The 14667-nt window shown below is 42.3% G+C and overlaps 1 protein-coding gene across 48 annotated transcripts in view; it reads right to left on the bottom strand.

The window, feature by feature from the left end:
- Epb41l2 (erythrocyte membrane protein band 4.1 like 2) overlaps positions 1 to 14667 on the bottom strand; it is a 175533-nt gene that overhangs the window by 88162 nt on the left and 72704 nt on the right. Inside the window, exon 1 of one of the 48 annotated variants that reach the window (XM_076552573.1) lies at positions 4445 to 4561. The exons of 45 other annotated variants lie outside the window; for them this stretch is intronic. The gene's annotated coding sequence lies outside the window, so the exon portion shown is untranslated. Of the gene's footprint in view, positions 1 to 4403; positions 4562 to 14667 lie in introns of those variants that run through there. 2 more of the 48 variants (XM_076552583.1, XM_016005215.3) reach the window with 2 other exon arrangements.

A 14667-nucleotide genomic window follows, 5' to 3' on the forward strand; every position in this document is an offset into this window, starting at 1 on the left:
ATATGAACTACAAAGCAGCCCTTTGCTAGTTCCAGGATAGGCAAGCTCATGTTTCACCCAGAGCATGTATTTCCTCTGCTTTTTCTCTTTTTTAACAAAACCCACATTTTGTTCAGTTCCCCCCACACACACTTGTGTATGCACAGAGAATACTTTCGGGATGGGTCACAATGTAGGTTCTGGTGGTCTAGAGCAATCTTGAGGTCTCCCTTTCTTTGTCAAGAAGACATGCATTCATCAGTTGATGAGTTTCCAGGAAAAGATTTCTCCCTCTACAAGAGTTCTTGGCTTGCCTGCCTCTTAACACTATGGAAATGTCATCATCATCGAGTCCACTGAAGGAGAAAGCCTATGGAACACTTGGCACAGGATACAGAGCACTGATACAAGTTATAGGAAAGAGGACCATCCCCTGACCAGGGCAGACCCAGTCGGGTCCCATTTCCTGTGATATAAAATAACATGCTCTCCTAGGCTGAAATGATTGCCAAGGGCATTCAAACAGCTTCTGAAGTCTAAGAAAACAAAGAAATGAAGCCTAAATAAACAGAAAAGGGCCAGTTTGGGAGATGGAGACAGAAGGATTGGGAAGGTGTTCAGGGTCATCTTTGGCTCACAGTGAGCTCAAGGCAAGCCTGGACTACATAAGCATGTCTCAAAACCACAATAAAGAACTTTTTTAGCCTAACAGTAGTGAAATATAGCATTAGTTGTTGAACAACTCTAAAGAAGAATGAAACACAAAAAAAAATGCATTATAATCCCTAGATTTTGCAGAGGGATGGAATATGAGTAAAGGCATAATCTTTTGCTACTTAGTTGAAATGAAATAGTTTGTGTAATAAGCCCAATAAAACACCTGACTCAACACAGAAAATCCAAACTACAATTCTGAACTGGCTAGGCTAACTTATGTCAGCCTAACATAACAGGAAGAAAAGGTGGCATGGCTAATGATGATGACGGAGCTGAAATGAAAAAGACGGTCCCTTGCATTCCTAGTAAAAGAAATGGACCCAAAGGCTAAGCAGGTGCGTGTCTGTGATCTCAGCAGTCAGGAAGCTCAGGCAAGAGGTCAGTTCAACTTTCATGGGCTAAAGAATGAAACTCTGTATTCCAAAAAAAAAAAAAAAAAAAAAGAGGAAATACAGCTACAAATTTAGAATGCAGACACCCCATCTTAATCACACAACCACCAATCAAGGCTACTGAGACAGAAGCATTCACATACAGTTGCTGCTGAAGAGTATCTGGTACAGTCACCATACTAGTCAATTTGTCAATAGCTATATCATGGGGCCAAACATGGTAGTACAGGCCCTTGATCCCAGCACTTGGGACGTAGATGGAGTAATGTTTCTGTGAATATGAGACCAGCCCGGTCTACACAATGCATTCCAGGACAGCCAGAGTTACACAGTGAGACCCTATCTTAAAAAACAGAAAGCTATCACAATCCCAAATATATATTTTAAACTAACAGTTCTACTTGTAGTAAAGAATCCTGCTGACATATATGCACATGTACGAAATAATTACAAACAAGATGATTCAACTAGGAAGACAAGGAAAAACACAATGGTTATGAAAACTGTTAAGTACAAAAAGTGAGATCCACATGTTATATATGATGTGCTATTAGGTTGAAAGTGTGGTATATGAAAGAAAGAAAAGGTTATGTGCACATATACATCTACTGTATACTAGGGGAAAAACTAGGGTGATTCTAGAAGAGCAGCAGATTGTAGGAAAAGGTGGCTGGCACTCAGTAAGATATACGGATGGAATGAGGAGCCAAGAGTTCTCCTTGAGCCAAAGCTTTGGTGAGATGCTTTGATGCTTCAGCGATGCACTGGAATACATTTACACACTGAGTGAGAACAGCAGTGCCATCTTGCCCTGTCACAGAACTCCAGCCACAAATGAACAACGTGAGCTCAGAAACCTTCCCGGCTACTCCAATTCAGAAGCATGAAATTGATTTCCTAGAGAATCAAGTTTAATACTATCTCTATACAAAGTAACTGAGTTTTGCTAGTCTCTGAAATATTCCACACACCAACCTCCTGCCACAGACTGCTTACCTAGTCTAAGCATAAAACCCATGTGTTTAGAATAGAGGTACTTCTAAAGTATTTTCATGGGCCTTCAAGAACGCTCAGTGGGTAAAAGACCCTGCTGCCCCAAGCCTGCAATGTGAGCTTGATCTTAGGACTCACGTGGTGAAAGGAGAGAACTGACTCTAACCTCCAGGCATGCGCCTCGGCACACCATCTGCGTGTGTGCACGCACACTTAAGTAAATGCACTAAGAATTAAAAAGTATTTTCAGCTGTGTATTTAGAGGGAAAGAACGCTAGCGCTCCTGAGAAAGCCTTGCAGTGCAAGACTGCTGCTATTATCTGCGGAAGGAAGGAAACGTGGCACGTACCAGTTCTCTGAAGGTTGAGAACGTTTTTTAAAGGAAAGAGAAAATGGAAAGGGAAGGTAAGTGTGTACGATGGCCACGTATAAACACTCCAATCACTTCCAGCAGCTTCCTCTTCACTTACAGGGAAAAGCAGCAGCAAACTGCATGAGATGTCCTGTGCTTCCTGTCCACACCTCCTCCCTGGCCCACAGCTGCTACTACGCTCCCATAAAGAGGGACATTTTTGAGAGATGAGTAAAACTTCATGTTCCCAGCGCAATGTCACACATCCGGTGGCTTCTCAATAATACGTTTATGTTGTTCCTGGTGTCTAGGGAGCATTTCTTAGGTCATCATCATGTAACACGCTATAGAACATACCAACGGTTTCTCAGAGTGACATCAAAAGCATGCTCAGGCAGAACAGGGCCCAAACCATCGCCCCTCTTGATCCTAACAGTTATCATGAACTCGACTTTTTCTGAGCTCATCCCAGCTACTCTCTGCACAGGAGGCTCACCCAACCCTAACAGGCATACCTACTTGTTATGAGTGGTAACCAATAACCAGTTATCTATTTCTGTATAAATAAACTCTAAGTCCTGAGGCTACAACATACAACAGTATTTCCAGCGGCTCTTCTGAAATAAGCTAAAGACAAATCCACCAAGGTTAACTGCATGGGATAAACACACAGGCTGCAAACGCTGCATTTTAATGGGTCATAAGACAAAAGCTTGTCAAAGTCAATCAATGCCCCAGACTATGACAAGTCCACCAAGCTGGGGCCCGCTTTCAAATCCTCTTCTCTGTAAGCTTGGGAATGCTGCAGCGTAAACACACTGCACTCTGTCTGCCCCCCAAATACCCTCATTACAGCAGGGTAGTCCCTGTACCGTTAACCAGTTATAGAGATCAGTACTACTTTTTATTTTGTTAAGTAGCAATAAAACCAGTTTAGGTTTTTCTACTTATTTTTAAAGAAAGATTACTTGATGAGTAAATTGTATAAAGAAAGACCACGAATTTTTTAATGTCATATGCATATCAGAATGTAAGCAACAGAATGAATTTTCACATTTCCTCAGTATGACAAAATTAGATATTTAGAAATAAAAGAGCACATTATGAAAACAGCATACAGTTCTTGACAACTGCATACCTCAGACTCTGTAGATGCTCAAACAGTGGGAATTTGCATCTCTAAAAGCTACAGAACAACTCCTATTAATCTGATACATTAGAGTGAAAATAAAGTCTATAAATCTACATTGAGATTTTCACCCTTTAATGTGCTAAAAAGTTAACTATGCTACAGACACTGGCTTCATAGTGCATTAGAAAATAATTCACTTTTGAGGACTGGAGAAATGGCTCAGTGGTTAAAAAGCACTGGCTACTCTCTTCCAGAGGACCTGGGTTCAATTCCCAGCACCCACACTGCAGCTCATAACTGCCTGTAACTCCAGTTTCAGGGGACCTGCCACCTTCACACAGATATACATGCAGGCAAAACATGAATGCACATGAAATAAAAGTGAATAAATTATTGGTTTTTTAATAATTTACTTTTCATATGGTTTCTCAGACTGGAAGGGTGAGAGTCAATGGTGAGGCAGCTGGTCAAGTGTATAAAATAGAGTAGCTCCACTGCTCTTACAGGCCATAACTGAAAAGGCTATTTGTGTTCAAGATAACCCACTCAAGTTCCACATTGGCCTGGAAAATGCAAATAACTAGTCTAAAACAAAAATTTGGCCACTAAAATACACACATGAATGCATGCAGTCACACACATATACAGATACACATTCACACATCTTTTTAACAGGGCTTACAGCAAATACAACACAACATTCCTTTCCCAACGAGTATACATATCCAGATTCCATCTACTCGGTACACTAACATAATCCACATTTTCAGCTCCCTCAACTCTTAACACATTCTTAACAACAAACTTATTTCACAAGCAGAAACAAGCAAGCATGTACCACAAGACGCTCCAACAGAACTCCCTCCTGGATGTACATACGCAGGCAGCATCTAGACACATCCAGCCAGCTGTCTCCTGTTTCCTCTCATTGGGAGACTGTGGAAAGCTGATGGAAATCCAGCTCCAAATCCTGCTTAATGAGCAAACGGGGCCCCACCCAAGCTGGACCCTGCTGGAGAAGAGCATGCTCAGTAGAAAAGTCCAGCTTGCTTCCAAGTCACTTCATTCCTCAGCTCGAAATTTCATGTGGGTCAAAGAGAGCTTCCTGCTGCCTATTCTATGCAGCAACTACATAAAGACTGTTTCAGTGACAAAGCTCCAATTCTGTATTTGCAAATTTTATGATTCAACCACTGTTAAAAATGCCTTTCTCATTTAGGTTTTTTTACGTGTGTGTGTGTGTGTGTGTGTGTGTGTGTGTGTGTGTGTGTGTGTGTTCGTTCTCTGACACTGATCAGAAAACATCTTCGAAGTCAATTCTCTTCCTTCACTATGTGGGTCTGAAGATTAAACTCAGGTCATCAGGCTTGGCAACAGGCATTGTTATCCACTGAGTCACCTCAGAGGTCCTATCAGTTCTTAGGATAATAATGTTTGATACATCCCCTCAAGAGCCAAAGACTAACAGCAGACCATGAGACACTCTCTTTTGAGCTGTTAATAACTAGGGCCATCCAAAAAACTCCCAAAACATTACAGGCTATTGTTATTGCCTTTGGCTGTCCCCCAAAAGTGGAAGGCAAATCTATATAGAAGAAGATGCCATGTGCTTTAGACATGGGTCCCAGAGGACTTGGGCTCGATATAGCAAGGTCTCAAACGGTTGGAAAGAGTATTTTCCAACCATAAGGGAAACACTTTAGGTATCTCCATAAACATGATGTCACCTGTACCAAATGGTTGGGAAAGGGTAAGGTTTTCTCCATGAAAAGACTTACTGAAGGTAAGTTTTTGTAACAGGTCCAAAAAGGTACCTCTGTCAATTATGCAAATGCAAAACTTTAAAATTGCTCTATGATAATGAGAACAGGCTATTCTCAGAGTTCTTACTGCACCATGAAAGAGCAATTTGGGGAGATTTTCAGTAGAACCCATTTTACTTATTTAAAGTACCATCCTTTATTCACATTAAGTTTGTGCTATTTTTAATTACAAATGTATTTTAAACTTTTTTACATTCATTTATTTGTAAGTTAGATGAATGCACAAGTGTGCACACCATGTTGAATGAGTGAAGGTCAGAGACATCTTACAGAAGTGAGTTCGCTCTCTCCACTTTATGAGTTCTGCATACTGAACTCAGGTGTCAGACTTGCCAAAAAGCACCTTACACACTGAGCATCTCACAAGCCCTTCAAACATATTTTTTTTTTTTTTTTTTTTTTTTTTTGGTTTTTTCGAGACAGGGTTTCTCTGTGTAGCTTTGCGCCTTTCCTGGAACTCACTTGGTAGCCCAGGCTGGCCTCGAACTCACAGAAATCCGCCTGCCTCTGCCTCCCGAGTGCTGGGATTAAAGGCGTGCGCCACCAACGCCCGGCTCAAACATATTTTTAACAAATATTGGTGTTGTGGTTACAAATTTATTACATATATCAGTTTCAAACATTTCGGAAACATACTACTCTGTGGAATGCAGAAATCTGGCAGCCACTGACCTATAGCACTGATGCCAGTGAACTAAGTTTGAGCAGGCAGGTCTCCAAGCTCTAGCTCAGACATCTCCTACCATGCCTGCGTGTCTTTTTCTTTACCCATATCCTACTTGTAGGGACAGAAATGTGTCTCCCTAAAATCGGTATTTTGTCCATGGAGATGGAGGGCTTAGGAGATAATAAATTTAGAATGAGGCCAGGGAGGGGAGGTCCTAATAATAAAAATCAATGCCCCTGTGAGAAAAAAAAAAAAAAAAAAAAAAACACCAGATAGCTTACCCTACAGCCATCTAACTAAATCCAAGAAGAGGCCTTACCGGAAATGATACTGACAATTCCAATTCGGACTTCTAACCTCCAGACTGTGAGAAAATAAATTTCTGTTGTTTCAGCCACCCAGTCTGTGCTGTTTTATCATGGCAGCCTGATTCCTCATAGCCACTACTCAGCTCTTGCTGGCTTCAAAACTGAAGGCCCCACCCATCAGGCACATGAACCTCATTGTTTGGAGAGACTGAGAGAATTGAGTAGCACAGCAACTTTTGTGGTATTATGATTTGGAAATACTACCCAAAGATATTAAATGTGTTCCTTCACTCATACATGTAGTAAGACAATAAGGCCAAAATTTATACTTCAGTCTGCTTCAAAACAGTCAATTTTCTATCTCTATTATCTCTAATTTAACACCCTTGCTTTCTAGATTAGTAAACTAAATCTAGAAGTGAAATAACTTTGGAAGCTTACCCAATACGTTATCAGCAGAGAAGTCTACAAATACATTTAGCTGCATTCAAACTTCTCATTTCCAAAAAGATGTGAAACAATTCAAAGTATATAAGCTGAAACACAGCTTGCATTTTGTTCACAGGGACTTGTATATGTTACATGCATCTTGGGAAAAATATTTTTAAACTCTACTTTTATGTTGTATCATTATCATAAAACTGAACATAAGAAAGTTTATCCTTAAAATGTGGTCTGTATAGTCAAGAGAGAGTGGAAAACATTTTCACTTATTTGTGGACAAGAGTTTATGTAGATTTTAATCTTAAACCCAGGGTAACTTGACTTTTCTGTCTCCCACCAAAAAAAAGGAAAGGAGGGAGGAAGGGAGGAAGGGAAGGGGAAGGGAGGGAGGGGGAAAAAGTAAAATAAGATGTAGATGTAGATGTAGAGGCCAAGTACTGTGGTAATGCCTATAATCCCAGCAGTCCTGAGGGGGGCAACAAGACTGCTGTGAATCTAGGACCAGCCAGGGCTTGTAGCAAGACTGTCTCAAAAGAGTAACAGGGGACTAATAACCTGACTGTGGCGGTCAGCTCATGGCTCCAAACCATGAAGACCACAAACTCCATGTAAAAACAGTTCTCAGGGTCACAGAAAAGACAGAAAGCCAAGTTCTTTAGCTGTCACATCTCTACTTTGTCAACCTTCCTCCAAGAAGTGATCATCACCTGCCATAGAGGAGGAATTCAGACATCACAATTTCCTAGCGGGAGTCCTAAAACCACATGGAAAGTTTCAGAAATAAATAAGCCTCTTTCCCTTTTCTAATACAATCGATCTGACTGGGATCCAATATTCCCATCCACCAATCCATCACACAAGATTGTACACCCCATCACCACCACTGTGGGGAAGTTTCTGGACTCTTCAAACTGATGTTAATTTTCTAAAACCCTGTACGTCTTAGAATAACTGCTATTGATCCATCCATCTGTGGTCAACAGGTGGTGGACACAGAAGGGAGATGACCAGTGCTCCACGAGTACCTGGGCTCTAATATACAAGTTGTCTTTGGACCACACACCATCATTTAATTTCTTTCAGGCTCTAAATGCAGACTAATCTGTAGATGAGTCATCTGCAAAATTTCTTCCTTAACCAGACATCTTGGTAATATTATATTCACATGTTCAATTACATTTCTTAAAATGTAGCATTTTACAGATCTGTAGGACTCTGGAAAATACATAGTAAGACTTACATCTTTTTACAAGGTGTGACAGTTTGAATAATTGACCCACAAAAGCTCATAAGGAGTGGCACTATTAGGAGGTGGAGCCTTGCTGAAGGAATTGTGTCACTGCAGAGGCAGGTTTTGAGGTCTCTATGCTCAAGCTACCACCACTGTGGACATGGACTCCTGCTGCTGCCTGCAGATCAAGATAGAGACCTCCCAATTCCTTCTCCAGCACCACGTCTGCCTGCATGTCACCATGTCCCACCATGATGATAATGGACTAAATCTATGAAACTGTAAATTGCCCCAATTAAATGTTTTCCTTTTAAGAGCTGTTGTGCTCATGGGAGACTCTTCCCAGCAATAGAAACTCTAAGACACAGGGGACATGGAGACAAAGTGGGAGCAAGTACATGGACGAGAAAAACAGTAACTGGCTGAGGATCCAGCTCAGTGGAAGAAAGCGTTCTTAACCTTCATTAGGTAGCTACATTCCACTCCCAAACACTGACACCACAGAGAGAGAGAGAGAGAGAGAGAGAGAGAGAGAGAGAGAGAGAGAGAGAGAGAGAGAGTGTGTTAGTTTTCTATTCTACATTGTGACTATCAGAAGCCAAAAGATCTTAACCTGCTTTGTTGAGGGCAGTGTGAGAAGAATCTAGAATGAGACACCTCGGCTATAGAATGAAGGTGATCGTGAGCTGAGAGAGGAGGCTGGGGAAAGCAGAGACCAAGGCAGGCCCATGCTCTCGAAGCTGGTTAAAGAAGGGAGACACTCGGGTAAACCTATCAGTTACTATAAATGTCCTGGGGGACTGTGGTTTCCTGTTTGCTTTGACTTTGAACTCTGGCCCTTTTGAGAGTTCAACTTGACTACATGGCACGTAGCAAAGCTCCACTCAGCTTTACTCTGGGGTCCGCAGCAGCCTAGTGGTAAGAAGCTCTCCAAACCAACCGTGCACAAGAAGCACCTGCTGTGGTCCTCCAGTGTCAGACAAGGGTCTTCCATGGGGAATTCAGAGTCCAGCAGGGATGACAGACACATGAGCAAGTCATCAGGCCACGTGGGATAAGAGATGCAAGAGAGGTACAGGAAGGATGCAGCAGAAGGGTATTGTGGAATATTATTTTAAGGTGTGCTACTTTGTTTATGTTGCATTTGTTTAACTCTGTGAAGCTGTGTTACTGTGCCTGTCTAAAACACCTGATGGTCTAATAAAGAACTAAACGGACAATAGCGGGGCAGGAAAAAGGACAGGTGGGCCTGGCAAGCAAAGAGAATATATAGAAGGAGAAATCTGGTAGAAGAAGGAAAAGAAGTAGCTGGAGAAGAAGGAAGCCTCCAGGGGCCAGCTACTCAGCTACATAGCAAGCCACAAAGTAAGAGTAAGATTTACAGAAGTAAGAGATGGGGGAAAGCCCAGAGGCAAAAGACAGAGTAGTTAATTTAAGTTAAGGAAAGCTGGTTAGAAACAAGTCAAGCTAAGCCCAGGTATTCAAAATTAAGAATAAGCCTCCGTGTGTGATTTATTTCGGAGCTAGGCAGCGGGCCCCACAAAAGAGCCAAAATAAACAACAATAGAAGGGGTCATTCCCTTAGGAAGTCAAGAAAGGGGTTATAAGCTTATAATGTCAAGTCAAGGCTCATTCTTCACACTCTACAGCAAACAGATGCTACTGTGGGACAGTAACAATACCCATGTTGAACTAAAGATGAACCAGTGAAATAAAATTAAACTATCACTAAGACTACCAAAAAGAGCAAAAGAAAAGACTGCTAAGCCACTGTACAATACTCTGGTGTGATGCTGCAAAGTGGGATTTTATAGAATCAAAATGAAAACAAGAAATGGTCTCGGTGTTCATGTACCCGCCATGGCCTCTAACAGACAAGAATGCTGAAGCCCTCACACTGGAGTAACCGTCTGGAGCACACAGTCAACAACGGCAGATCTAACCAAGCTAGGTTCTGATCCTGATTCATCCTCCCAATTCTTTGCCCTCCAGCATGCCCTGGCTGGCTGAGGAAGGAAAGAAAGTGGAAATGAGTCTTTACTATAACCTAATGCCAGAAACAACAAACAAAACAAAACCCAGCTGCAATATGAGAAGTGCAAATCTCAAGCACTTCCTATCCTGCGCCAACTTCTGTACCTGTGAAAAAGCCAATACCTTCCCAAGGACATCCCATCACTGAAAAGTTATCTACTCAGGCTGAAGAGATGGCAGAGGACTGGGGTTCCATTCCCAGGACCTACAAGGCAGCTCACAGTTGTAACTTCAGTTCCCGGGGACCCAGCAACCTTTTCTGCTGCACTAACATACATACAGACAAAATGCTCATAAGCATAAAACACATTTTTTTAAATTATCTACTCTTTCAATCTGAAAGAGCATTAAACATATACTCAGTTTAATATTCTCATGCTGCCATTTACCTAAGTCTATAAAATGAAGGTATCAGCCACTAAAATCTTAACAGGATTGTGGTTGGGATCAATAGAAAATTATTATGATAGCTGCCAGTCAAGTACAAACACTAAAGGAATGCAGAACACTATTAAACAAAATTTTCAATGATCAGAATCTTCGGCTAGCCTTTTTTTTCTCTAAAATGGTTGAATGCACCCTACATTAACTTCATTTTTAAAGTAAAGATAATAAAATACAATAATCTCCCTACCAATCTGATATATCTACTCCTTTCTCAACATGAAAAATGAAAACTATTTCTCCAACCTAACACCCCTCCTGAAATCTCTCTTCAATCTTTTCTCATCCCACTTTGAAAATAGACGCCCCTGGGGGCTGAGGAGAGGACTGAGTCAATGACATGTCTGCCTTGCAAACAGGAGGATCTGAGAGCTCTGACCCACAGCAGTGTAGTGCATCTGTAACCCTAGCAACGTGGGGACGGGGCAAAGGGAAGATGGGCAGCTCACTGACACACAGCTTACCCAATCAATGAGCTCTAGGTTCAAAGAGAGACCCTGTCTTGAAAAAGAAGGTAGAGAGCAACTGAGAAACACACTCCATGTCAACCTCTAGCCTCAACAGGCATACACATGCACAGACACCCACATGCACATGTTCACACATTCACACAAAGCACGTAGAATATTCCTTTACACACAACACACAAAACTAGCTAATAAAGAGGCCATATGGTTCAATGGGTAACAGTACTTGCTCCCAAGCCTGACAACCTAAATTCAATGCCTGGGACTCACTTGGGGGAAGGGGAAGAAGAGAGAGAGAACCAGGTCCCAAAAGTTGTTCTCTGACCCTCAAACTCATGCCTCCGCCATGCATACACAATGTAAACAAGTTATAAAATAAAAAGCAAATTATTCTTTTAAATTTAGTTTTGATTTGGGGGGGGGATGCAAGGGCAGAGGGCAGATGCAAGGAGACAGAGAGATAGTGGGATCAGAATGCATGACATGAAATCCACAAGAGTCAATAAAAGTTGAAAAAAGAAACACACACACACACACACACACACACACACACACACACACACACACACACACACAGCCTGAGCATTTATTGCTTCTGTTGAGGAACTATGAAGCTGCAACATAATGGGCAGTGCCAAGCTTTCAGTCCAGCACAGCCTGGGGAGTGCAGCCCCATGAGCGACTCAGTCTACCCCCACCCCACCCCACCCCACCCCACCCCACCCCGGGCACTTCCGCTGACATCTGCTCTGGAAACCTGGCCTACTCCCAGGCATGGCTTTACTAGCATCCTAACGGGGGGCTGCAGTTCTGCTCATGTGTTTCTGTAACTTCAGCACTCAAACTTCAACTGAGGGAGACAATCCTAACCATGAGGCCTAATGCATTCAATCCAAATGCCTTTCTGTCCAGCACAAGACACAACTATGCACCATCACACCTGCACACAGCTCCTTACTTTTGCCTGTGAGATCTTGATTTGAGTTTTCTGTATTGGGGTTGGCTACAATCTGTCCATCCCAGGAGGAACTGCTTGTGTGCTGAAAGCATCTGAGGCTACAGACCTTTGCAAAAGAACTGTCAGCAGGGAGAGGAGGGTGCTTGGTATGCAACTGCGCTAAGAGAGAAGAAGCTATAACAGAGGCACAAACAACTTACAGTAACCGACTTAGGAGGGAAGAATGATTTCCAAAGTGACCTTGAAGGATAAGGAGCTAGCTAGCTTCCTGGACCAACGATAAGTGGGCGTAAGTACATTCCAGACTGTGGGAACAGCAGGGAAGGGCAGAGGACCATTAAAGATAAACGCGCTGTGGAGAATGGCGAGTACCTCATCTGCCTGGAACACAGGGTGGGGAGCAGAGATGGGGAAACGGAAGCAACAGCCAAACAATGTGTGATCAGTACTGAACTCAGATGGTTTCACTCAACCCTGCAGGCAATGGAAAATAACATTAACTCTGTATCTCTGGAAGACTACTTTGGCAGCCATTTGAGAACAAATGATACAATGAAAGGAAGCTGGATAAAATTATTCTCCAATGATCCAAGAGACTAAGACAGGAGCAACGAAAGAACACATAAAGAGGCGGAGTCCACAGCTGTTTAAAACGGACAGGACTCACTAGTAAGCTAGACTGTGGGAGTAAAGGAGAGCAGGGTTCCTAGGCTGCTGAAGTCAGAAGAAAATAAGAGCACCGCTGGCCTAGAGACTTTCATAAAGACCAAGAAAATAAGGACAAAGGAGTCAAAAGCTACTTGGATGGGATGTGGACTGAAGTGTCTACCTGATACCCAGCTGGAAAATGGAAAGACTGACTGATGGTGGAATGACAGAGGCTGGGTTTCCGTATGAAGATCTGGCACTAGGTCATTTGGTGTCAGAGTGGATGGAGATCCTGGGCCATAGAAGGCAAGGAAAATACTCATGATGGATTTCCAGGCAGCAACCGCAGGGAACCTCAAGGGAACTGCACGAGAGGGATGCCGAGAGGGATGCTGGGGAAGTGTCCAGACACACACAGGGACCTACAAGGGTTAAGAAGTGCTAGGAGACCGTGGTGTGGGAGATCCCACTCACCTCTGAAGGCTAACAATGAAGAAAAGGGAGGGAAAGAGGAACTAGCAAACACTTCATTGCTGGGGGAAGACGATGACACACTCCACTTTAACTTTAAAAGCACTTAGAGAAAAGAAAACCTCTAAGTTTTGGAAAAGGGGGGATTTGGGGGAAAATACTGTCCATGTCTTCTAATCAATGACAATTCCATCAGAATGTATGTAAATAAACAGGAAGCTCAAAACCACTCAAGTTAAACAATTTTCCACTGAGAAGACATTGTTTTGTTCTGTTTTTGACATTTTCAATAACTTCCTGTGTAATCTTCATCTTCTGATATATCAACTTGATTTGTAAATCAGTACTTAATAAACTACAAAGAGGAATATAAGCAATTCAGTGTCAATGTGCTTATCTGGATAAAGGCAGAGAACTTAAAACTGTAAAGTTTGAGGAGGGGAGATTTGTTTTTATCCCAGTGTGTGCCAAAGGCTTGACTGTACTTTTTTTTTTTTTTTTTCAAAACAGAAAAACTCCAACTGTAATTCCTATTCTGAAACTGTGAGGCCTGTGTCTAATTAAAGGTCAGTTCAAAAGACAAACCAGTGAAGACCACCACCACCAGCAGCACCCCAGAAGAACATGGAAGGATATAAAACAACACTCCTTTTATAGAGCTGAACCCTGTCCAGGGTGGGCTTTAAGACATTCTGACAGTGCACACAAATACTATCTCTGGAATGGGACCAAACGGCACAGCTGCAAGACATCCTCCACTACCGCTGTAACGCCTCAGTCGCAGCTCTGCCTTTCAGAAGACCATCTAGGAAAGGCAGAAGCAGGGCTATTTTCCCCTACAAACTGCTTAGTGGAACTGTGCTCTTCTGACCCAAACTTCAGGGGAAAAACTAACATACACTGTACATTTATTTTAACTTATAATGAAACATGTGAAAACTGGAGAAAAGTCCTCATCTGAACCAAATCTAAGCTTAAATACACAAACATACATTTGCAAACTACAGCCCACCACCATCATCATCATCATGACAAACAGGAAATTTGGATCTACAGTGGCAGAACTTTTTCAAACTTCTATGTAGTAATGATAATAAATAACCAAGTAAATTGTATTCATATTAAGGATATTTATTGTGAACTTCATATGCTATGTGGCTAGTTCATGATGGCTAGAATGAGAAAAGGCATCTTAGAGTCACTGTAGCAACCCCAACGCTGGAGAACCTGCTCAGGCAGCCCAATGAACGCCTCGGGACGTGACACCTTCACTCCCACATCAACAGCTTTCTCCTACTGGACTATCTCATCCACAGGCAACAGGAAGACCAACACCTGCATCTCAACAACCAACAGTAAACGAAAACAAAAACACAAAGAAATCAGCCTTCCCAAACTTCACTGCACAGACTTCCAAACCTACCATTTAAATACGCACCAGGTGCAGTTAACCGCAAGTGTGAGAGTCCCTCGCTTCAGGAAGTTATAGAGAACACAAAACTGCCGACCTTCTCTGACAAGAACCATTCTGAACAACAAGAAAACCCACAATAGAAGGAAAGAAGCAATTATCAATAAACCGGCTTGGAATGCTACCTACCACTATC

Source organism: Peromyscus maniculatus, chromosome 16 (assembly GCF_049852395.1).
Source record: "Peromyscus maniculatus bairdii isolate BWxNUB_F1_BW_parent chromosome 16, HU_Pman_BW_mat_3.1, whole genome shotgun sequence".
NCBI lineage: Eukaryota > Metazoa > Chordata > Mammalia > Rodentia > Cricetidae > Peromyscus > Peromyscus maniculatus.